This window comes from Silene latifolia, chromosome 4 (assembly GCF_048544455.1).
Source record: "Silene latifolia isolate original U9 population chromosome 4, ASM4854445v1, whole genome shotgun sequence".
NCBI classification, from domain to species: Eukaryota; Viridiplantae; Streptophyta; class Magnoliopsida; order Caryophyllales; family Caryophyllaceae; genus Silene; species Silene latifolia.
In genome coordinates, this window is record NC_133529.1 from 7,214,401 (window position 1) to 7,239,854 (window position 25,454).

At 40.7% G+C, this 25,454-nt stretch overlaps 1 protein-coding gene and 1 non-coding gene across 2 annotated transcripts in view; one reads left to right on the forward strand and one right to left on the reverse strand.

Moving 5' to 3' along the window:
• The window catches only part of LOC141652765 (uncharacterized), a 275,045-nt gene that overhangs the window by 188,262 nt on the left and 61,329 nt on the right, over window positions 1-25,454 (forward strand). The gene's annotated exons all lie outside the window — the stretch shown is intronic.
• LOC141654426 (small nucleolar RNA R71) lies at window positions 13,753-13,859 on the reverse strand. The gene has a single exon (XR_012547987.1). It is a non-coding gene; the product is annotated as a small nucleolar RNA R71 (small nucleolar RNA).

Genomic DNA, 25,454 nt, shown 5'->3' on the forward strand with positions numbered 1-25,454 from the left:
GACCTATAAAGACCGTTCTCAATTTTGGTTTATACGAGGAAGATCCCATCAACTTAATTATAATTCATTTTAAGTGAACGAATAACTAGCGTCTGCGTGAATGAATCAATTTAGGTGATGGCTTAAAAATCGTGTGACATGAGAATGTCAATGAAAACTAACTCGTGACCTCTAAATGTGTCAGTTTTCATGCAATAATTAGGTGGTTTGGATTTTTAGGCGGAATATGATGCATATTATCGTTACGAAAAATAAATAAATGAATGCAATACGTAAATAAAAATTCCTAGTGTGGCCTATCCTAATAAAAAGAACATAAAACAACTTTGGAATCCACCGTTGGACCCGAGAAGCTTGTCTTGATGTTCCATCTTGATCCAAGTAGCGGGAGTGAGCATCCGGTCTCCATCTTTGGTCTTCTCAAAAATTACAATTAAAATTTACAAATATAAACCTATTTACATTCTAAATAAAAACTGTAATTAAAAGAAATAAAAATGGAGATACGAGATCTCAAAATACAACCAAGACCGTGTTCCATCATTACGGTAACACGTTCTACTAAGGCCACACTAAGTTACAACCGTTTGCAAAATTAAATAAATACGTAATAAAAGGCATTCAAAACATTCAAAATTAACGATAAATAAAATGCATCAACTAAATTAAATTTATTCGTGACATAATTCCGTAATTATGTTAAATTTATCCAAACCACCAAAGATAATTAAAATTACATGACAAAACCGCTTTAGTCAAGTTAATTTTAATTCGAGATAATCCGTTACAATAAATCGTTTTAAAGTAACTTTATTTTACGTGGGTGAACCGTTTCACTAACAAGCGAGAGCATAAAAACGTTTTATGCATAAATGGCCGAAAAAAAACAAAAAAACAAAAATTTTTTTTTTTTCTTCTGTACTGCTGTACGTGAACAGTACCAGTACCCAAAATTTTTTTTTTTTTTTTTTTTAAATGCTGTAAAAACCGAGAGCATCAAAAAAGCCAAAAAAAAAAATTATACGGCTCAAAATCGTGAGCAACAAAAGATCAAAACAAAACGGTTTGATAAAACACAATTGTAATTTTAATCTAATCCGTATAGAAATCAAAATACAATTGTCATGATCTTCACATATTGTTGTAATTATCGTTTAAAACAACAATTCGCAAAGAACAAAACCAAAACAAAACAGAAAATCGACACCAAAGCAACCGTGTAAACTGGACACGGTTCCCAATGAACAAAACAGGCCGAGACATATGAAATGTCGAGACCTAGTACAGCCACACGGTTTTAACATTTTTTAGCAAAAATTATCGATTTGATAAAAACCAATTGCGATATCACCTAATCCGTATAGAAATGAAATAGCAATTGATAGATCTCTAACATATTATAATGAATATCGATTACAAAATAATATGCAAAGATTAAATCGACAACAAAAACACAAACATGGCACGGAATTCAAAAAAGATTCAGCCGTGCAAAAAAAACAAAAAAAATATAACCGAAATTTTTTTTTTCAGCCGTGTGTTTTTTTTTATGTACCAAAAATTATCGATTCAAATCGTTTGATGAAAATCACATAGAAAAATTTACGTGGCCTCGCTCTGATACCACTTGTGGGGTAATATCCGTATAATACCCTTTAATTGTAGGATTATAACGCAAATTTTGTATGTAATTTATAGTCATAAAACGAAAATAACAAGGAAACGATAAAGATTAGAAATAACCTTCGGTCCTAGTGCAAAATGGCAATGAGAGATCAAGGTAGATCTCCTCCTAATTGTTGCACCCAAGATTGTCCGAGAAATGCCCTTGTGCTAGAAGGAATCCTCTAATTGTCTTGCAATATTGAGAGGATTGTTTTTGTGAGTTTTGTTGGATGTGAGATCCGAATTCCGAGAGGCACAATTCTCAAAACCCTAAAAATTTTAGCAAAATGAATTAGGTTTCAAGTGAAGGAGAGAGCTCTCCTTTTGTCTCCTCTAATTCGGCTAAACCGAGTGGGTCAAGGGGAAGTGGGCTTCCACTTCCTCTTAACTTTAACTCGTGGTCCGGTTCATAATGCGCTAAGTGTATATGACGCGGTTTCATTATAAACTGTCATCGGTTATCGGAAATTAAGGCATCAACTAATAATACGGGTTAGTTGAATTATTAATACGTGTCCGACAAAGACAATATCGTATAATTAATTTATCCAATATACATTAATCAAATATAAAACGCTTATATTTAATTTTACGAATTAACTGCTTAATCCGCCTTAGCCATTATTATTTAATCCGTATTAAATAAAATATCTCAACATCACATTTTGACTAATTATTAGTCAAATCACTTAGACTAACTGGTTAGTCAAAATTGGCATCTACATAACTGTATTTTCATACCGTCACATCTCTCAAACGTATCCTATAGGTGTGACTTTTAGGGACCAGTTGATCACCGCCATCTGTATGACAATAACGTCAAACTTATCTAGCAAGCCAACCGTTATTGATAAACGTGGACCAACTGATTATGATACAAAAGTATACCCTTTGATCCTTTTAGAGATTTATAAGTCCTTGCACTAACTGTTAAGGACACCAGCCCCAACAAGCTCCCACTTGTCCGTACAAGTGTATGTGCAATGACGTTATCCGCACTAACTGGAGGACACAAGCTCCAACAATGTGGACCTAATTACTGACGTCAGTCACTCTAATAGATAATAGCTAAATATGATGTTTCGGGTTTTTAGTCGGAGTAATAGACTAAGTGGATTACGGTTAATGTTTACAGGTCATTAACATATTAGGCCCACTTATCTAATTATGCCCCTCCTGCCACCTATATAATAAAAGCTACACCTGTTTGTGGTTTTAACCTAATTCATATTCATTAAGAGAAACACACAAGAAGAGAATTAGAGAATAAGGAAGGCAGGAGAAGGCAAAAGATTGGAGTTTATCTTCGTGTTGATTTCAAGGAATCTCCTTATCAGATCTAATGACTACTCCACGTAAGTACTCATCTGTATGTATCACTGTAATCAAGATCCTCTAAATTTATGTTTACACGATTAACAGACATGTGTATGGCCCCGTGCGGTAAATGTGAAATGATATTCTTTTGAAAGCAAATTTCACGATGAAATATAAATTGGAAATCAAGGGACATGTTCGACTAGCTTGTGTGGCTTCCAAAATTTCCATATCAATTGTTTATTGGAGTTTTCCATGCACATAACAAATAGATAAGATGAGAGTGGGTCGTCTTATCGTACTCCCTTGGATGGTGTACAAATGGTATAGTTGATTCTCCGTTCTATAAAACATGCATTCTAGAAGGAGTAGAAGTCACACATGTCATTATAGTATCCCGAATAAAATCCCATTTGATCCTATCATAGGCTTTTTCCAAGTCAATTTTAATGGTCATATAACCCTATTTACCTTTTTATTTCTCATCGAATGAATAACTTTCTGAAAAATCACTATCTTATCTGTAATTTGCCGACCATGGACGAAGCTGTTTTGAGTTTTTGAAATTAGTCGCGGTGATACGGGCTTAAGGCAGTTAGTAAGGTTCTTACTAATACCTTTGTAAGCAACGCCACGTAAGCTTATGGGGCGGAATTGGGACACAAACTCGGGCATAGTGGTGATAACGAGCCGAGCTCGAGCCTAGCCTTGCTCGGCTTGTGCTCAAGAAGCAAAACTCGAGCATGAGCCGATCTCGCGCTTGAAAAAAATGTGCTCACTATCAAAGCTTGTCAGCTTTAACTTGAGTTCAAGCCAAGTTCGAGCTCAAATCGAGCCTATATATAATTGTTAAACTTATGATTTTTGTTTTCTATATTTTGAATACCAAGGCTCAAAGGTTATATGTAAAAATATTTCGTAGATTAGCGAGACATTTGATATGTGTGATACAAAGATATAATTATGATAAAATATTTTTAAAAAATATGAGCAATATCTTATCTAAACACACAAATTCGAGCCGCTCGCGAGCTTTTCGAGTCGAGTTAGCGTTTGCTCAGCTTGACTCGTTAAACTCTCGAGCCGATCCCGATCCAGAGCCGATCTGGAGTTGCTCGCGAACTAGCTCGTCTCATTATCACCTCAACTCGGTTCTATTGAAAATATATCTTCTTCCATCCTAAATTAATTATTGTCATATACTTATTTATCGTAAACATCTAGTTTATTTCCTAGTTATTGTATTTTATCTTTTACATATCTCTGGTATATCTCGCTTTCCATCTTTTGTAATTAGCTAACCCTAGAATCGTAGCCTTGTACTCAAGTATAAATATGGGTATTGTTAATGCCCTCTTGGATTCCTGAATGACCGACCAATTCTCTTGGTAAAATAATGCTTGAAAAGCATCCGGCCATGACGATTTTAAGGCACCTATATATATGCTTGAAAAGATCGCCCTTTCAATTTCAGCTATAGAGAATGGTTTTAAACCTCCTTTGCAAGTTCTGACCATCAGCCACATAATATTGTTAACTTGATTTGTCAAGCTAAGCCATTTTTCGTCTTTGTGAATAATGTGACTCATGTTTTTTTAATTCGAGACCTGAATGGTCTGTCAAAAAATAACTTGTCGGTCACAAAACGATGCCTAAAGTTTTACGAGTAGTTCTCTTAGTAAGAATATGTTTGAACCCGACTTGAACGACCTTATTAGAACATGAAAATGTGACAGGGTTGTTAGAATATAAAACCATCAGCTTAAGCTTTTAGTTGAGATGCATGGTTCCTTGACATGGTATCAGAGCCACCGGTTTGAATACCACCTTCCTCAATTCTAAAGTGTAATATTAGCCCCACGGGAAGGCCTGCAGTTGCATCCATACTTCAAGGCTAAAGGGCACAGAAGTATGTACAATCTAGATCAATTAGGATTAATCCTAGTTAGAATAGGATTACTTTTATTTGGAAATTCAGTTAGTTGTGACTTTGTGAGTTAGTTATATAATTTCTTCAAAACAACAAGTTTCTTAGGATTGGTGTGTGGTCTAAAGCTTGGAAGGAAAAGTTACCATATACCTTGGAAGATTGGCTTAACAATTGGGATTCAATAAGGTCTTGGAAGAAGAAGGGGATTGCGCTTTGAGGACCATCTTGATTTCACTTTGAGTAGATTGTTTTGGCTGTGTGTAGCCTTGCTCTTCCCTTTGTTTTTTGTTTGTTTGTTTTCTTGTTGGTTGTTTTGCGTTCGGTTTTGAGACCCTACTCGTTGTAGGTCTTGGGTTTATCCCGTCTTTTATCAAAAAAAAAAAAAGTTCATTACTCCTATCTGTTGGAATAATGGCTCAAAAAGTCTTTTGCTTTACTTTGAAAAAACTAGCTAAGATTTTTCTCTTGTCCCACATTGGAAAAATGAAACAAGTTTGATGGGTTTATAATGTTCTTCTCTACCTTCTTGTTTGAACTTGTGATTAGACCTTTTGTGGAGGTTGACAAGTTTGGGCTGGGCCACACACGCGCGCGCTCGCCTCGCCTCGCCACGCCGGGCTCTGGGTAGAGCACCTGCGGTGCGAGCTATCAGCTCCTTTTAATTTTTTGGAACATTTTTTGTTAATCCTCGTCACGTCACAACTATCCGTTTCTCCAGATAAGATCTTTCTTACTCTTTTTGCAGTACGTGTATAACAATCTAAAGTCAAAAAAATAAAAAAAAATAAAAATTTTTTTTTTTTTTCTCGCACTACAATATGACGGGAGGAATTCCAATCTCTGTTGCGTCCTTTTCTGCTCCTTCACCTATCATTCCTGACATGTCTAAATTCGAGCTTTTCAACGGAAAAAACTATAGAATGTGGTCTGATAGAATCGAATTCTTCCTTGGTCAAATTAAAGTAGACTATACACTTATCGGTAATGTCCACTTTGAAAATTCGGGAGGGATTATGTAGAAGACAACAAAACTTGTAGAGGAATGCTTCTGCATTACATGAGTCCTGCTTTATATACGATTTATGGTAAGTATAAAACAGCAAAAGAAATCTGGGAAGCTTTACAAACTAAGTATGGATCGGATGATTTTGGAACTAAAAAATATGTTTGTAGCCGTTGGTTGAGTTTCAAAATGGCTGACAATTCACCCGTTCTGGATCAAGTTCATGAGTACGAAAACTTGTGCGCGGAAATCACCGCTTGAAGGTATGAATATCTCGTGAAATTTTTCAAGCAAATGTTTACTTGACAAGTTACCTCCTTCTTGGCAAAACTATGTCTCTAGCATGAAACATAAGCAAAAAGATTTTACTCTTTTGGAACTTATTTCTCATATCAAAGTTGAGGAGCAAAACCGTATTCAAACAAAAGGAAAATATGTTTTCGAACCCTCCTCTTCAAACGCAAACTTGGTTGAAACCAAAAAGAATTTTTCTAAAAATTCAAAGCATTTCTCAAAGGGTTCTAATCAAGTTCACGGGACAAGAAATAATGCAAATTTTAAAAGAGAATCCAAAAGGGAATTCAAAGGCGATTGTTATACTTGTGGGAAGCCAAGTCACTCATCAAAATTTTGTCCACAAGGTTTTTCACCAAATGGTAAGCGTAAATTTGTTAAATCTCAAGCACATCTGGTTGAATCTGACGATATCATTGCCGCTGTTGTATCCGAGATTAACTGTAAGCAACATATTTGAATGGGTTGTTGATACTTTGGAGCAACACGACACATATGCTCCAAAGAAAGAGATGTTCAAAAACTACCTTGCCGTATCCACAGGTGAATGTGTTTTTATGGGAAATTCTAGCACCGTGAAAGTCCTAGGAAAGGGTAAGATCTTTCTTAAATTAACTTCAGGCAAAACCATTGAATTAAACAATGTTTTACATGTTCCTGATATTCGGAGGAATCGATCTCGGTGCCTTACTCAACAAAGTGGGATCAAGTCGACTTTCGAACTCGATAAACTTGTGCTTACAAAAAATGGAAATTTTATTGGAAAAGGCTTTTGTAATAGCGGTTTGTTTGTATTAGATCTTGAAACTATTAATAATAATTCTCGCTTCGTTTATATTCGAGTCTGTTTCTTTGTGGCATGCTAGACTTGGACATTTGAATGTCGCATCGATTAAAAGACTCGAAACAAGCAAAATATAATTCCTCGATTCAAGAGCACCGATTTTGACAAGTGTGAGGTATGTGTTGAGGCAAAACATGCAAAAACAACCTTCAACAAATGTGTTGACCGCTCTAGCTCTCTTCTTGAGCTAATTCACTCTGACTTGGGTGATTTCAAGTCCATCATGAGTAGAGGAGGTAAGCATTACTATATTACCTTTGTCGATGATTTTTCTAGATATACTAGAGTTTACTTGCTAAGCTCTAAAGATGAAGCCGAGGACAAATTTGTGATATTTAAAACTGAAGTTGAAAATCAGTTAGACCGGAAAATCAAAAGAGTCAGATCTGATAGAGGCGGAGAATATGAAGGTAATCCTCTGAAAAAATATTGTGAGCTTAACGGCATTATCCACGAGTATACCGCTCCTTTTTCACCCCAACAAAATGGTGTCGCCGAAAGGAAAAACCGATCACTTAAAAATATGATGAACGCCATGCTGATCAGTTCAGGTATGCCTAATAATTTTTGGGGTGAAGCTATTTTATATGCGTGTCATGTCCTAAATCGCGTGCCTCACAAGAAAACTGGTAAGACCCCTTATGAATTATGGAAAGGTTATGTACCTAATCTGAATTATCTCAAAGTGTGGGGGTGTTTAGGGAAAATTGGGATTCCAAATATTCAAAGGACTAAAATCAGACCTAAGACCACGGATGGAATTTTTATTGGTCGTGCTGCAAACAGCGCTGCTTATCGTTTTGTCTTAAAAGACTTATCTGGTTTTGGTCCAATTCTAGGGATGTTGAATTTTTGGAGCATATTTTTCCTATGAAAGTAAATTTATCACATGTGTCTATCGCATCTCCCTCTCTCGTATCTTTGGGTAATTCTGATATTGCAGATAAAATTGCTGAGCCTAGAAGAGGTAAATGCGTGAGAACTCCGACGAGTTTTGGACCGAATTTCGCTACTACATGGCTCATGGAACATGGACCTTTGAGTGAACACGAGGTATGTGCTTATGTACTTGAAGAAGACCCCATAAATTACAAGGAAGCCATGAAATCTATCGATTCTACTTTCTGGTTAGAGGCCATTAATAGCGAGATTGATTCTATCATGAGTAATAATACCTGGATTCTGACTGATTTGCCGAGAGGTTGCAAACCTTTGAGCAACAAATGGGTGTTCAAAAAGAAAATGAAATCTGACGGTTCGATCGATAAATATAAAGCCAGGTTGGTAGTTTGTGGAAATCGTCAAACAAAAGGTATTGATTTTTTTGATACTTACTCACCTGTTACAAAAGTGGCTACCATTAGGGCTTTGATTGCACTTGCATCTATCCATAATCTTTTTGTCCATCAAATGGATGTTAAAACTGCCTTTTTAAATGGTGACTTACATGAAGAAATATACATGAGTCAACCTGAGGGATGTGTGGTTCCCGGACAGGAAGACAAAGTGTGTAAACTAATTCGATCTTTATATGGCTTAAAACAAGCACCAAAACAATGGTATGACAAATTTCATAAAACAATAACATCTGATGGATTTATGGTTAACGATTCTGATGCTTGTGTATATTCTAAGCATATTGGGAATGATTGCGTAATCATATGTTTGTATGTGGACGACATGCTTATTTTTGGTACAAATATGGATGTTGTCAATATTACCAAAAATTTCTTACATTCTCGGTTTGACATGAAAGATTTGGGAGAGGCTGATATAATTCTTGGGATCAAGGTCACAAGGACTCCTACAGGTATGTGTTTGAGTCAGTCTCATTACGTTGAGAAGATTCTAAGAAAGTTCAATCAATTTGATAGCACGCCTCTTTATACTCCTTACGATTCAGGTGTCCATTTGTGCAAAAATCCAGGTAATAGTGTATCTCAAGAGGAATATGCTAAAATCATTGGTAGTGTTATGTTTTTGATGAATTGCACTAGACCTGACATCGCATATACCGTTAGTAGATTGAGTCGATATACTCATAATCCTGGTAAGGACCACTGGAATGCCTTGATTCGTTTATTGAGATATTTGAAAGGTACCATATGGATTGGGGTCTACACTATTCTAGGACACCTAGTGTCCTAGAAGGGTATTGTGATGCTAATTGGGTGTCGGGAAATGATGAGATTCACTCTACTAGCGGTTATATTTTTACTCTAGCCTCTGGAGCCATATCATGGAAGTCATGTAAACAAACATGTCTTGCTAAATCCACCATGGAATCTGAATTTATTGCTTTAGCTTTGGCAGGAGAGGAAGCTGAATGGCTGAGAAGTCTTTTGGCGGATATTCCGTTGTGGGGGAAACCGACTCTGTCAGTATCCATGCACTGCGATTCACAAGCTGCTATAGGAGTAGCCAACAATCAAGCCTACAATGGAAAGAAAAGGCATATTCGTCTAAGACATGGAATTGTGAGAAACCTGATCAGAGACAATGTGATTTCATTGGAATACGTACGTTCAGAGAGGAATATTGCGGATCCTCTCACCAAAGGCCTTTGTAAAAAATTAGTCGGAGTCGGCACTAGGAATGGGTTTAAAACCCGTAAAGGGGTGAATTGTGATGGATACCCGTCTTAGTTCATCTAAGTTCAACGGGTCAAACTAAGTCACAAGGAACTCGAGATGTAATACTACTACCATTCCTATTTAATAAAGTGATGTGGTATTATTTTATATGTACATTTATTGTACTCACGGATATATTATCATTGTGGAAGGTTGAGCATTAGCTCTTAATGAGTTCATAGTCCTTATGGATGGTTTGCGACAAACCTGATGAACTCACCTATGTGAATGTGGGGGTTCTCGCCCTAACCCTAAAAGGTTCTTCAGGTTTTGAACTTTTTTGAGGCATTCATCAAAATAACCAGGAACTATGTGAGGGGCACTTGACAAGCTCAAGTAACATTTGTTCTTAAATCTTAAAGTTCATGATGAGTTCATGGATTATGCGAGTTCTAGCCCTGATTTGGGATTAGCAAGTGCGCAAAAATTCTCTTACCAACTCCATGTACTGGTTAAAGGCTTAGTCCACCAAAATGGCGGTTTGAGAAAATTTGTATGACACTGGATGTTGGTTAAAGTCCACAAGACACCAACATCTAAACGTTAAATTCCCGTTGCCTGTATTACCTCAATCTTCTTTTTCTCCTTCTTTCTTTTTATCGCCATTGTGGGGGATTGTTGGAATAATGGCTCAAAAAGTCTTTTGCTTTACTTTGAAAAAACTAGCTAAGATTTTTCTCTTGTCCCACATTGGAAAAATGAAACAAGTTTGATGGGTTTATAATGTTCTTCTCTACCTTCTTGTTTGAACTTGTGATTAGACCTTTTGTGGAGGTTGACAAGTTTGGGATGGGCCACACACGCGCGCGCGCGCTCGCCTCGTCGGGCCGGGCCGGGCCGGGTAGGGCAGAGCAAAAAATCCGATTATCCAAACTGATCCGATATCCGATCCGTATCCGATCCGAATGTTTGGATATCCGATCCGAAAGTTAAGTTTGGTTTGGATATCTGATCCGAAATCTTTGGTTTTGGTTTGGATATGGATATTAGAATTAAAACATTTGGATATCCGATCCGATCCGAAACTATATTTTTCTAGTATAATTTCGAGAAAATAAAATTTTATTTGATACAACAACTTAATTAATGTTTAAAATATTAGAGAAATATCTAGGTGGTACTTAAATTTTATGTCGGGAACATTGGAATAAGAATACTAAAGAAAATCATCATGTAAGACTATGAATATAATCGTGTTTCAAACTTAATTTTAAAGTAAATTCAAAAGTATGGATATCCGATGGATATCCGCATCCGATCCGATTATTTTGGATACCCGAACATTGGATATCCGAAACATTTGGTTTGGATATTGGATATCTGATATACGATTAATTTACCTCTAATTCCCTCTTTCTTTTACGCATACCGACTCATATCGAGTCGGTTTCGGGTGTTTTTCCTTGCATATTGTGCCCAATACCCGTACTTGTTACCGTGTGTGTCCTTTTGTAGGAAACGACCTAAGTATGGAGAAATTGGGGCAAGAAAGGCACCCCATTGCCTTTACATGAAGAAGAGGGGAAGAAATGGTGAAGAGTGTGTTTTTTGAGATGACCGGCACTGGTCCGGCCACCGGCAAAACACACCCCGAGAATCACTTAAGATTTTGAAGAAAAGTGAGAAATGTGCTTTTTAAGGCCGGCAACCGGTCCACCGGTAAAGCATAGCAAATGGAATTAATTGAAGATTTTGGTGAAAAACAAGCTTGGCCTCGCTGCCGGTAGGAGCACCCAGAACGGTCAACCGGCATTACGCACCATAAAGAAGAAGTAGAAGTCCTGAAGAGTGTGTTTTGCCGGCAGGCCGGCAACCGGCCCACCGGCAAAACACAGATGCCAGCTATTTTTAAATCTTTGCACGGTTTTGCCGGTAGGAGCACCGGCTGCCGGTGCACCGGCAAAACGCAGCAGACGGGATTTGGGCTTTTCTTCCCTTTTTCTTCCTAATCTTGTACAAGCCTATAAATACCCCCTCTTAAACCCTTTTGTACACACAACCCTAGATCCAGAATTTTTACCCTTTCAAGCTTTAAACTTTCTTAATCTCTTTGTTAATCTTTCCTTAATTAGAGAAGTTCTTCAATCAATTAGTGATTGAATTTGGGTTTGTAAGAAGATTGAAGGATTTCCTTCTTTATTATTTCTATCCAAATTCCTCTTTCACTATTTTGTTGGTATTAATTCTCTCCCTATTTTCATTTGTTTACATTTTTGTTCTTCTTTTATGTTTGTTTGATTGTTTATGTTAAGATTGTTGGTGTTGTTTGTTTGTTGTTGTTAATTTCATCATTGTTTACCTTTTCATTGTTCATCTTTCCTTTGTTTCTCTTTCATTTGTTCTTCCTTGGGTAGTTGTCCTCAAAGACTTAATCTTTGAGTTGATTTGGTTAAAGATTGTGTCTTTAGGTTTAATCATTATTGTTATTAGATTAAATCATCTTTCCTTTACACCTATTGTTAGATTGTTGCATGTTTAGAAGTGAATTTCATCTTCCCACCATGTTTGTGACCAAAGTTTCCATCTTTGTTGTCTATTTTACAATTAGGACCATGATTAGTGAGTAGTCTCCCACTAGGGCTCGGTTTGACCCAACATGAGTAACTTCACTAATTGAATTTCATAAAGGCTAATTATTTGGGGAAATTGGTGAGGGTAGGTTAGAGGATTGACTTGGTTTAAGGGTTGACTTTTGGGTAGTGTTGACTTACGACCCTTGACCACCAACGAGAGTTGGTTAGGTTGTGATTTGGATACCCGTGATTTGACCCTATTGTTGACCTTGGTTGAGACCGAAAGGGAGAACAGGGTAGAACACCTCTAATCTAGCGTTTGAAATCGACCCTCGAGAGAGGGAGTGGGATGACCCGGAATTTGATGGGGGCTTAATGACCTTAGCAAATATTGGACTACCTTAGGAATAATGCATGTTTTTGGGGTAGTCGGGTATTGAGTTAGGGATTCCGACCTTCGAACCCGAGAGGGGGGTTGGTGGGTAGCACTAGTGTCCTATTTCGAACCCGAGAGGGGGGTCTTAGGCGAATTAGAGTCGTCACCTCCTCACCTAACTACCCTTGTGATTAGCCTAGAGATTTTATTGTGTGGAATTACGATTTGTTTGGGAAGAACCGAGTCTTAGGTCTTTAATCATTTGATTTACATCTATTTATTTTATCTTGCTCTTTCTTCTATTTCTTTATTTAGTTGTTTTACCTTGTTGTTGATAGCTTTAGTATAACCTTCTCCCATTATTGTTGACTTAGCTAAACCATAGAGTTAAAACGATTAGTAATCTTCCTAGCTCCTTGTGGGATCGACCCTTAATAGTGTACAACGATAAAATCGTGCACTTGCGAGGTATAGCTTGATACCATCAAGTTTTTGGCGCCGTTGCCGGGGAGTTCGGCTAGATATTAATTGTTTTCGTTCTTGTTTAGACTAAGTCTTTTGTTACTAATCCTTCTCTTGAGTGTGTAGGACTTTTTGCATGGTTAGGAGAGCTCGAAGAGGTCAACCAATACGCCCGATTGACCACGAGATCGAAGCAACCGCGAGAAGACTAAATTCACTCCGTAGAAGAGGGCTTATAGAAACACCGATTCCTCAAGAAAATCCAGTAATTGAGAACCTTCAAGAAGGACCACGGGTCTTTGAAACTTTCGAAAATCCTTTTGCAACACCGGAAACGGAAGTAACAATGGCCGCGGTTCCAATGAGAGATAACTTGGCTCCGAAAAAGGTGGTGAATCCAAGTATTGTGAAGCCACCCATTCAAGCCAACAATTTTGATGTGAAAGCCACCTTGCTACAACTTGTCCAAGGGAACCAATTCGGAGGGGGAGCCACCGAAAACCCCAACGAGCATCTCAACGAGTTCTTGGATAGTTGTGACATGTTCAAGGCCAATGGAGTCACGGAAGATGCCGTACGCCTTAGGCTTTTCCCTTACTCTTTGAGGGGAAGTGCCAAGGAATGGCTTAAAAGTTGTGAACCCGACTCTCTTCGGACTTGGGATGATGTCTCTAAGGCTTTTCTCAACAAGTATTTCCCACCCCAACGAACCGCAAGAATCAAGAGTGAGCTCCAAGGGTTCACCCAACAAGAAGATGAGACCCTTTAAGAAGCATGGGAGAGGTACAAGGGCCTCCAAAGGCTATGTCCTCACCACGGTATTGGAGATGATGAGCTCATCAACAATTTCTATGAAGGGTTAAACAATGAGATGAAGATGAACCTTGATTCCGGCTCGGGGAAGGGAGCTTTGGATAAGATAGACCACAAGACGGCGAAAGAGCTTATTGAAGAAATGGCTTCTCGTACCTTTCATTGGAACAATGATAGGCACAAGAGAAAGGGGAAGTCAACGGTCGAGTCGGCCAACAATGTGGAAGTGAAAGAGATGATAGAAGAGCTTAAGCAACAAGTAGCCTTGATGAGCTCAAGCAAGACATCTAGCAATTCTTCTATGAGAAACCAAGTCTATAGTTGTGAGCTTTGTGGAGACCAAGGACACCCACCCAATGAGTGTCCTTTGGTGGTTGGAGATGGAAGTTGTGTGGAGCAAGTGAACGGGATATGGGAGTCTAGTCCGGCCAAGCAAGCATTTAACAACAACCAATATCACCCCGGAATGAGAGCCCACCCAAACTTCTCCTATGGCTCTCAAAATGTCCAAAACCCAACCTTCCAACAAAAGTCACAACAACCAAACTTTCAAGCTCAAAAACAAAACACTACATTCAACCAAGGTCCACCGGGTTTCCAAGGGAGAACCTTCCAACCAAGACAACAACAATTTCAACCACTCAACCCACCAACCAACCCACCTTTCCAACAAACCACCCAACCTTTTCAACAAAACACCCAACCTTACCAACAAAACACCCAACCAAAGTCGAGCTTGGAACTCATGATGGAACAATTGATGACTTCACAAAACCAACTTGTCAATACTCAAAACACAATTCATCAACCATTCCACTCAAAAACATGACGAGACAACCTCATCCATCAACCAACTTAGGACCCAAATGCAAGCTTCTCAACGGATGACGGACAACCAAATCTCCCAATTGGCTACTCAAATGAGCCAACTACAAGCCTCCCAAGGGAAATTCCCGGGTAAAACCGAGGAAAATCCGAAAACCATGAATGCTATCCACTTGAGGAGTGGTAGGGATTTGGAAGACCGGGAATTTGTCAAGAAAAGGAAGAGTAGTAGACCGGGTAATGTCATTGAACCTCAAATTTTGGTTGAACCTCCTAAGGTAATTGAAGAAAAGGAGGGAAAAGATGAGCTTGTGGAAATTGTTGTGGAAACTCCAAGAGTGATTGATGAACCAACAAGGGTGGTTGAAGAGCCTCAACAACAAGTGGTACGAACTTATGTACCACCGGTTCCCTTTCCACAAAGGTTGGCAAGAGCCAAACTTGAACAAAAGTATGGGAAGTTCATGGATATGATGAAGGGTATCAACATTACTATGCCTTTCATTGATGCCGTAAAGGAGATTCCAAGCTATGGCAAGTTCTTGAAGGAGCTCATCTCTAACAAAAACTCCTTGAGCCCGACAACCACGGTGAACTTATCCAAGGAGTGTAGTGCAATTCTCATGAATGAGGCTCCTCAAAAGCTTGAAGACCCGGGGAGTTTCTCCATTCCTTGTAAGATTGGGACCGTGCACATTGAGAGGGCTTTGTGTGATTTGGGGGCTAGCATTAGTCTTATGCCCCTCAAAATTTTCAAGAAGTTGAAAGGTTATGAGCTTTCACCAACAAGGGTTTCTCTCCAACTTGCCGATAGGTCGGTAAGATATCCGATTGGTCTTGTGGAGGATGTCCCGCTCAAGGTGGGGAAACTTGCATTTCCATGTGATTTCTATGTTATGGACATCCCCGAAGACTCAAATATTCCCATCATATTGGGGCGCCCATGCCTTGCTACGGGGGTGCCATGATTGATGTGAAGAATGGGAAGCTTTCTTTGCAAGTGGGTGAAGATAAGGTTGAATTCTCCTTGAACAAGGCTATGAAAGAGCCTTCGGAAGAAAAGTCTTGTTATATGATTGATGTGGTCGAAGAATGGGTTGATATGAAGAAGTTTGATGAAGACAAGGGTTTGCAAGGGTTCCTTGAGGGCAAGGTAAAGGATTGCAAGGAGCACCGGGAGTATGCTTTAGCTATGGAAGCAACAATTGAAGAAGACCCGGACAAAGAATTTGAAAGCTTGAGAGGAGATGGTAAAAAAGAGGAGAGATCCACGCCTCCTCAAGTGGAGTTGAAACCTCTTCCCTCTACTCTTAAACATGCTTTCCTTAGCCCTAATGATACTTACCCTATTATTGTCAATAGTGCACTCAATGACACCGAACTTCAAAAATTACTTGATGTTGTGAGAAAGTACAAGGATGTCATTGGGTACTCAATTGATGATATCAAGGGGATTAGCCCTTCTTTTTGCACCCATCGCATTCATTTGGAGGATGAGAGTGCATCTTCCATTGAGCCTCAACGCCGCCTTAACCCCGCTATGAAAGAAGTGGTTAGGAAGGAGGTGTTGAAGCTCTATGATGCAAGCATAATTTACCCTATCTCCGATAGTGCATGGGTGAGCCCGGTGCATGTTGTGCCAAAGAAGGGCGGGGTCACGGTAGTCACCAATGATAAGAATGAACTAATTCCAACAAGAGTCACAACCGGGTGGAGAATGTGTATAGACTATAGGCGCCTCAACAAGGCAACTAGGAAAGACCATTTCCCCCTCCCTTTCCTTGACCAAATGTTGGAAAGACTTGCCCAACATTCTCATTTTTGCTACCTTGATGGGTTTTCGGGTTTTTTTTCCAAATCCCGATTCACCCTAATGACCAAGAAAAGACCACATTCACGTGCCCATTTGGCACCTTTGCTTATAGGCGCATGCCCTTTGGGCTTTGCAATGCGCGGGCCACATTTCAAAGATGCATGCTAGCTATATTTTCCGAATATGTTGAGAATATCATGGAGGTGTTTATGGACGACTTCTCGGTCGTAGGCACCTCATTTGATGGATGTCTAGCTAATTTGGGTAAAGTCTTGAAGAGATGTCAAGAGAGTGGTCTAGTCTTGAATTGGGAGAAATGTCACTTCATGGTGACATCCGGGGTTGTTTTGGGTCATGTAGTGTCAAGTAAGGGCTTGGAAGTTGATCAAGCCAAGATTGAAGTGATCAAAACTCTACCCCCTCCCACTAATGTTAAAGGAATTAGGAGTTTTCTTGGGCATGCCGGTTTTTACCGGAGATTCATTAAGGATTTTTCTTTGATTGCCCGTCCCTTAACATTGTTGCTTGGAAAAGATGTGCCATTTGAATTTACTAATGAGTGTTTGGATGCTTTCAATAGGTTGAAGGAAGCTCTCATCACCGCTCCAATTATGCAACCTCCCACTTGGGGAGAACCTTTTGAATTGATGTGCGATGCTAGTGATGTAGCGGTGGGAGCGGTGCTTGGACAAAAGAAGAATGGTAAACTCCATGCCATATATTATGCAAGCAAGACTTTGGATGAAGCTCAATCACACTACACCACCACCGAAAAGGAGCTTTTGGCGGTCATATATGCCATGAACAAGTTTCGTTCCTATTTGGTGGGTTCTAAGGTAATTGTGCACACCGATCACACGGCGTTGAGGCACTTGCTAATCAAGAAGGAGTCAAAACCACGCTTGATTCGGTGGATTCTATTGTTACAAGAGTTCGATATCGAGATTAGAGACAAGAAAGGTGTAGAAAATGTGGTAGCCGATCATCTTTCTCGGCTACTCCATGTCAAGGATAAGGATGGGTTGCCAATTGATGACACTTTACCGGATGATCAACTATTCGCACTAGCTTTGATGGATACCCCGTGGTACGCGGACTATGTAAATTATTTGGTATCCGGGGTCATCCCACACGGTTATGATTCCCATAAGAAAAAGAAATTCTTCCATGACCTTAAGCAATATTTTTGGGAAGAACCGTGCCTCTACAAAGCTTGTGCCGACGGGATAATTAGAAGATGCATCCCCAATGAAGAAGTCCAACCCATAATCTCTCATTGCCATGACATGCCAAGTGGAGGGCATGGTAGTTCACGAAAAACCGCCGCGAGGGTGCTCCAATGTGGATTCTTTTGGCCTTCCCTATTTCACGATGTGGCCACCTACGTCAAGAAGTGTGACAAGTGTCAAAGAAGTGGTAACATTTCAAAGAGGCATGAAATGCCAATGAACTACATACTTGAAGTGGAGGTATTCGATGTATGGGGCATTGACTATCAAGGCCCTTTTCCCTCATCAAATGGGAATGAGTATATCCTTGTTGCGGTGGACTACGTGAGCAAATGGGTTGAAGCAATTCCAACAAAGACTTGTGACGCAAAATCAGTGGCCAAACTCATGGAGACAATCATATTCCCACGGTTCGGAGTTCCACGAATTGTGATTAGTGACCGTGGAACTCATTTCCGGGAAAGGACTCTTGATGCTCTACTCAAGAAGCATGGGGTGCAACATAGGCGGAGCCTTGCCTATCACCCACAAGCTAACGGCCAAGCCGAAATCTCTAACCGTGAAATCAAGATGATCCTTGAAAAGACCGTGAGCCGGTCAAGGAAAGATTGGTCTACCAAGCTCAATGATGCATTGTGGGCTTACCGGACCGCTTTCAAAACACCAATAGGAACTTCACCATTTCGGTTGGTGTATGGGAAGCCTTGCCATTTCTTAGGTTGAGTTGGAGCACAAGGCTCATTGGGCCATCCGACTCCTTAACTTTGACTTGAAAAGCGCCGGGGAGAAGCGGCTACTTGACCTCAATGAGCTTGAAGAATTTAGACTAGAGGCTTATGAGAGCTCTAGGTTGTATAAGGAAAGGACCAAGCGATTCCATGACAAGGCTATTATAAGGAGGGAATTCAAGGAGGGGGATTTGGTTCTCCTCTTTAACTCGAGGTTCAAGCTATTTTCGGGAAAACTAAAGTCAAAGTGGTCGGGGCCTTTCACCGTGGTCCGAGTTTTTCCCCATGGAGCGGTTGAAGTATCCGATGGAGACCAAACATTCAAAGTAAATGGACAACGGCTAAAGCACTACATCGCCGGAACCCCTATCATCAAGAACATGAGCTCCATTGCTACCTACCTTCAAAATTATTGATTGTCGTTCATAACTCCGTCGAGCCTACGACATAAAACAAGGGCGCTTCATGGGAGGCAACCCATGCATCTTTGTATATAACTTGCATTCTAGACTAGTAGTGAGAGATTTGGAGTCGTATTTTGTCTATTTGGATTGGTGACGGAGGTCACTTTTGAAGATCACAAGTATTTATTTTCGTTGACCCGAAATCCCGGCATCATGCGTCGGAGTAGTTGCGGAAAACAAGAATCCCGGGGTCAATGAAAAAGCTCAAAGTTGAGTTGAAGAAAAATTGAGCAAATTTGAAGAACACAACGAAAAATAGCTGTGTGTTGTGTTTTGCCGGTGGACCGGCAACCGGTTGGTCCACCGGCAGCGAGACCAAAACAAAATTTTGAAAAATTGAAGTAAGGTTGTGTTTTGCCGGTAGGCCGGCAGCCGGCTCACCGGCATAACACACATGTCAAGTTGAAAAAGAAGAAGAATCGAAGATTGAGAGTGTGTTTTGCCGGTTGGTCGGCAGCCGGCTCACCGGCATGACACACCTGAAGACTTGGAAGATTTTGAAAATTGGTGAAGAGGAGTGTTTTGCCGGTAGGCCGGCAACCGGCTCACCGGTAAAACACTCATGCTATGAAGCTGGAAGTTGGAATTTTGAGTGAGGAGTGTGTTTTGCCGGTAGGCCGGCAACCGGCTCACCGGCAGAACACACCTGGTGCATGGGAAAATAAATTGAGGAGAGTGTTTTGCCGGTGGACCGGCAGCCGGTTGGTCCACCGGCAGCGAGGTCAAAAATTTTGGGGAGAAAATTCGAAAATTAGAAAAAAGGGGAGTGCGTTTTACCGGGCAGACCGGCCGCTTGGGTTCGCCAACCAAGCAAAACGCACCCGCATGAACACAATTAAACCACGAATCCCCTCTTTTTCTCAATTCATTTCATCACTTCTCCTTCATCACTCCTCCATAATTTTTCCCCCTTTCTAACCCTAACTCCATTAAAACTCAATCAAACTTCCTCCAACCTTCACCAATCTCCTCCAATCATCAAAATGGCCGGAAGAAGAACAAGGGCCGATATAGCAAGGGACCAAGCGGCATTGATTGCTCAAGCGGCGACCGATACATACCCCGATCCGGACTTCCCTACAGTCGAGTTTGCCACACCAACTCAGAAGGGTAAGTTTATTCTCTTTAAAAATCGCCCCCTCACCCCTACTAAGTTTCTTCATCATCCATCTTTGTCTACCCTTGGGATTGCTAGGGAGACGGAAGCTTTATTTACGGGGTGTGGTATGAGGGGGATATTTACCATGCATGAGTATACTTACCCTCGGATCACATGGGAATTTTTGAGTAGTCTTAAGATTACCAAACACCAAGCAAACAAACATGGTGGCTACCCTTAGCTTTAGACTCATGAACCGGGAACATAACATCACTTTGGGTCGGTTGGCTCAAATCTTTGGGCTGGAAAATGCGACATCGCACACCCCGCCCATTGACTTTCACTATTCCCGTGTATGGAAGGCGATTTCGGGCCTTGATGATCAACCCGGGGTAAAAAGGCCCGCGATGAGTTGCCACAATCCCGTCATTCGGGTGTGGCATAGATGTATGGGGTGCACCGTTCTTGCGGTAGATGAGCCATGGGTGTTTAGGACCCACGAGCTTGAAATTTTGGGGTCCTACTTGTTCACGAAACCCACCCCCTTCCGAATTAATGTGGCTCACTACCTAGCCCTTAATCTATCCAAGATTGCTAGTTCTCCGGGGCATAGAACCCCGATACATGTGGGTGGCATGATCACCCGAATTGCCCGCAACATGGACCGTCCGGTTGACCTTTCCACGATGAATTGGATACCCGGGGACACACACTTGACAAAGCATTACTTGACTACAAAGCTTGAGTGGCTCAAAGAAAACCCCAACGACGGTCTTGAATATTGGAAAATCAATCACAAGAACTCAATCCGCCTTCCAAATGTTACCGCGGTAAAAATTGAAAAGGACAAGGAGTCCTATCTCCTTGATATTGAAGAAGACCCTCCCGCCGACCAACCTCCTCCCAATATTCCACGGGTTTATTCTAGGGACCGTAGACGCGACACTCCCTCCTCCTTACGATACGCCGCGCCTCAAACTCACCAACCACCACCATGGCAATTTCAACAAGGGGAGGCCTCCTCCTCGGGTCAACCTACTTATCCACCCTTACCTCCATCTCTCACCGAATGGATGGAGAGGATGGATATTGCCACGGCGAAGGCCGCTAGTGAGAGGGACGTGTTGGGGAGAAAGTTGGACCGGATATACTATGATCAAGCTACCGGTACTTATCCCATCTATGATGATTTTTGTCGACGGGATTACGTGGGCTATGAGGACCCTCACCCCTCTTATTTCACTTGGCCCGATGGAAACTACCCAAAGGATGGGAGTGTGGTCCGCGGAGGCTTTAACCTCCAACCGGACTACTTTGCGCGACCCGTTTTCCCGCCTATACCCGAGTCTAGACCGGAGGGGCATGATGCCCAATGGTTTGGGGGAGTTCGGCCCTATTTTGCTAGTGATGCGGGTGCGTCGGGATCCGGTGGTGGTTTCACGGGAGGTGATGGAGGTGTGATGAACATGAGTGGAGACTTCACGGGAGGTCTTATGGGTGCCGGCGGTAGTGGAGGTAACTTCACCTTCAACCCCGAGGATTTAGTCCAAGGCTCCGATCTAAATACCGGAGATGATATCAATGATGACGATTTTGATGATGTGATGGGGTCTTAGTCCCAAGAGGCCGAGTTGATGGCCTATTATTACTCCCTTTTCAAATCCAAAGCCTTTGGTATGCTCCTTACAATCAATCCAAATGACAAGTATGATCTCTCCCTTTTATCCAAATCTCTCCCTCACGTTTAATTTTCGCATGCATTTAGTTGATAAATCATTTAGTTGCATCATATAGGATTGCATTAGATTTCAATTTTGTAATATATTGTCACATTTAGTAATTGCATTCACTTAGCATAATTTGCATTGTCATTTCAATTATGCATATAGAATAGAGCATGCATTGCATTTTCAAAGTAAAAAAAAAAAAAAAAAAAAAAAAAAAAAACCAACTAAAAAATTGAAAAATGACAAAAACCACCAAAAACATGTTATTTTCTTTCACTAAATTGCCCTCCCATGTCTATAAATAAGTGTGGGGAGGGCCTAAAAAAAAAACAACAAAAACATGCTTTTAATTTAAATTCCCTCCACACATTTATTTCCATTTGGAAGTAATGTAAATAAATAAGTGTGGGGAGGGAGTTCTCATATCAAAAACCCAAAAATATGTCCTTTTAATTTTTCAAAACCAAAAATCACAAAAATATGTTATTTTCCCTTTGAAAAATCAAAAATCAAAAAATATGTTCGTTTCTTTTTCTTATTCACTCCCTATGCTTTTGTCCATTGAGGACAATGTACATCTCAAGTGTGGGGAGGGAAATATCACTCTTGTGAATATTTGTATATATTTGTAAATGCTTGTAAATTTAAGAAAATTCAAGAAAATGCCTAAAAATTGAAAATTTCTGAAAAATTCAAAAAATTGCATTGTATATATATGTTTTGTCTAACCTTTTGGCTTGGCGCATTGACCACTTGAGGCTAAAGGGAGCTAGAAGACCGCTTGGTATAATCCTTCCTATCTCTTGCTCCTTTTACTATTCTTTCTTTTTGGTATCTTGCATATTTTGAAGGAGAATGGGAATTTTGTTGCTTTGGGTGTCTCCTTGGGAGACCGTTTGGAATTTTGGTGTTGATGTCTTTGTTAGGGTTAGTCAATTTGTTGCATGTTTCATTTCATGTTTGTTTAAATTTCCGCATGCATTTGTTCACATGTAAATACTTGTTGCATTTCTTTCTTTTGCATTGAGTTTGTATATAAGTTTTTAAGAAGAGCATGGTCAAAGGATGGGAACCAAGTACCCCCATGATGAACTAATGTGCCCAATTGTGCCTTTCCCCTCCTCGTGACTCGCGCCCGTGGCCTCTTAGTTAGCCGAGGAAGGAGGGCTTGATCAATGAGTTTGGACCGACCTTGTGAGACTTAGGGCCGTAGACTAGACCTTTGGCTCGACTTAGCTACTCGAAGGTAAGGGTAGAGCCTCCTAGGGTGGGTACATTCATACCCCGCCCTCATCTAGGTTTGAGAGTAGGCCTCCTCGCGAGGCGTGTCACATCACTACGCACAAGTGTGTCGCATCGTCCTTAGACCATGAAATTGCATTACATTTTTGTGCACATGTTATGAAGCAAAAATCAGTTTTTATGAACCTCACATAGCCAAATAGCCTCGTTTTCTCCCTACATTGTTTCCCTTTTTGATTCACCCCTTTGACCTTAGCCTTCCATTTGGCAAACCCACTAAAATAGCTACATTCCATAACCACCCTTCCTTGATCAAGAATTGGTCGGTTTTGTAGTAGTGTTGTAGGATGTGATTTGGGTCATAGTGGTGGATAGTATACATATCCACTTGGGGCGGAATTTGGTATGCATTTGGTTTTGTATATAAATAAGAGGTTTTGAAAAAGAAATGAAAAGCAAAATGAAAAAGTGAAAAAGTCATGAAAAATCAAAAAAAAATGAGTTGTGTTGTATATATTTGTTTGTTATCAAGAAAAAGAAAAAGGCAAGCAACACCCCTACTCATCATTTAAAGGGGTAGAAAAAGCCGTTGCTAAATAAAAGGGCAAATTGATGTTTTTCCAAAGATGAGTCGGGTTTACACATTTTTTGCATGGCTTGGAAAACCGAGTCGTTGTTACGGTGTAGACGTTACCATTTGTTGAAATAAAAGGAGTCTTATCAAATTTTTCCTACTTGAGTTGGGTTTATGCAATTTTTGCATAGTGTTGGTCATTAATGCTATGTTAGGGCATAGACGTGTCTCATGTGTTGCAATAAGAGATGGGATGTGATGTGTCGACGATTCTTGATCTGAGCCCCACATATCCAAACGGTGCTTGCACCAATCCCGTTTCGACCTTCTCCTTAGCCCCGTTGTAACCCTTGCTTCATGTTTTGTGCATTTTCCCGTTGTTTGCATTTCATAGGACATAGGACGGTGTTACACATTAGATTGCGGGCACGTTTTCGCTAGTCGAGTTAGTTGAGTGATTTTGGTTACTTTTGGTCACAAAAATCACCTTGTTCTTTCATTGAGTGACGAGTGAAAACCGTGAGGATGTCGTTGCCTTGGTCTCCTTAGTCATGGGTCCTTTGGTCGAATCTTGTGTCGGCCTTGTAATTCTCGGCGGACTTGCCCTTTCTTCCCTTTCCCCGCTCTTGAATTTGTTTCTTGAGCATTGGTCACACAAGGGTTGCTTTTGTCACCTTTAGAGGGTTGGCACCTCAATTGGCACCTCTGAGACGGTACTCCCGACCGAGACCATGTTTTGTTATTTGAAAAATCCGACCACTTAGATGAGGAAAGTGGATCATTTTGTTAGATGCATTCTATTTGTTGATTATGTGCTTTCATGATGAATGTGTCGAAAGTTTTGTAGCAAGACCCAACTTGCCTTGCAATAGGGCGCTCTCCCCTCATGAGTGTCAAATTGTGAGTTGAAGGGGCGTTGAGTGCGCTAATAATCGAAGATTGAGAGTGTGTTTTGCCGGTTGGTCGGCAGCCGGCTCACCGGCATGACACACCTGAAGACTTGGAAGATTTTGAAAATTGGTGAAGAGGAGTGTTTTGCCGGTAGGCCGGCAACCGGCTCACCGGTAAAACACTCATGCTATGAAGCTGGAAGTTGGAATTTTGAGTGAGGAGTGTGTTTTGCCGGTAGGCCGGCAACCGGCTCACCGGCAGAACACACCTGGTGCATGGGAAAATAAATTGAGGAGAGTGTTTTGCCGGTGGACCGGCAGCCGGTTGGTCCACCGGCAGCGAGGTCAAAAATTTTGGGGAGAAAATTCGAAAATTAGAAAAAAGGGGAGTGCGTTTTACCGGCAGACCGGCTGCCGGTTCGCCAACCGGCAAAACGCACCCGCAGAACACAATTAAACCACGAATCCCCCTCTTTTTTCTCAATTCATTTCATCACTTCTCCTTCATCACTCCTCCATAATTTTTCCCCCTTTCTAACCCTAACTCCATTAAAACTCAATCAAACTTCCTCCAACCTTCACCAATCTCCTCCAATCATCAAAATGGCCGGAAGAAGAACAAGGGCCGATATAGCAAGGGACCAAGCGGCATTGATTGCTCAAGCGGCGACCGATACATACCCCGATCCGGACTTCCCTACAGTCGAGTTTGCCACACCAACTCAGAAGGGTAAGTTTATTCTCTTTAAAAATCGCCCCCTCACCCCTACTAAGTTTCTTCATCATCCATCTTTGTCTACCCTTGGGATTGCTAGGGAGACGGAAGCTTTATTTACGGGGTGTGGTATGAGGGGGATATTTACCATGCATGAGTATACTTACCCTCGGATCACATGGGAATTTTTGAGTAGTCTTAAGATTACCAAACACCGGCAAACAAACATGGTGGCTACCCTTAGCTTTAGACTCATGAACCGGGAACATAACATCACTTTGGGTCGGTTGGCTCAAAT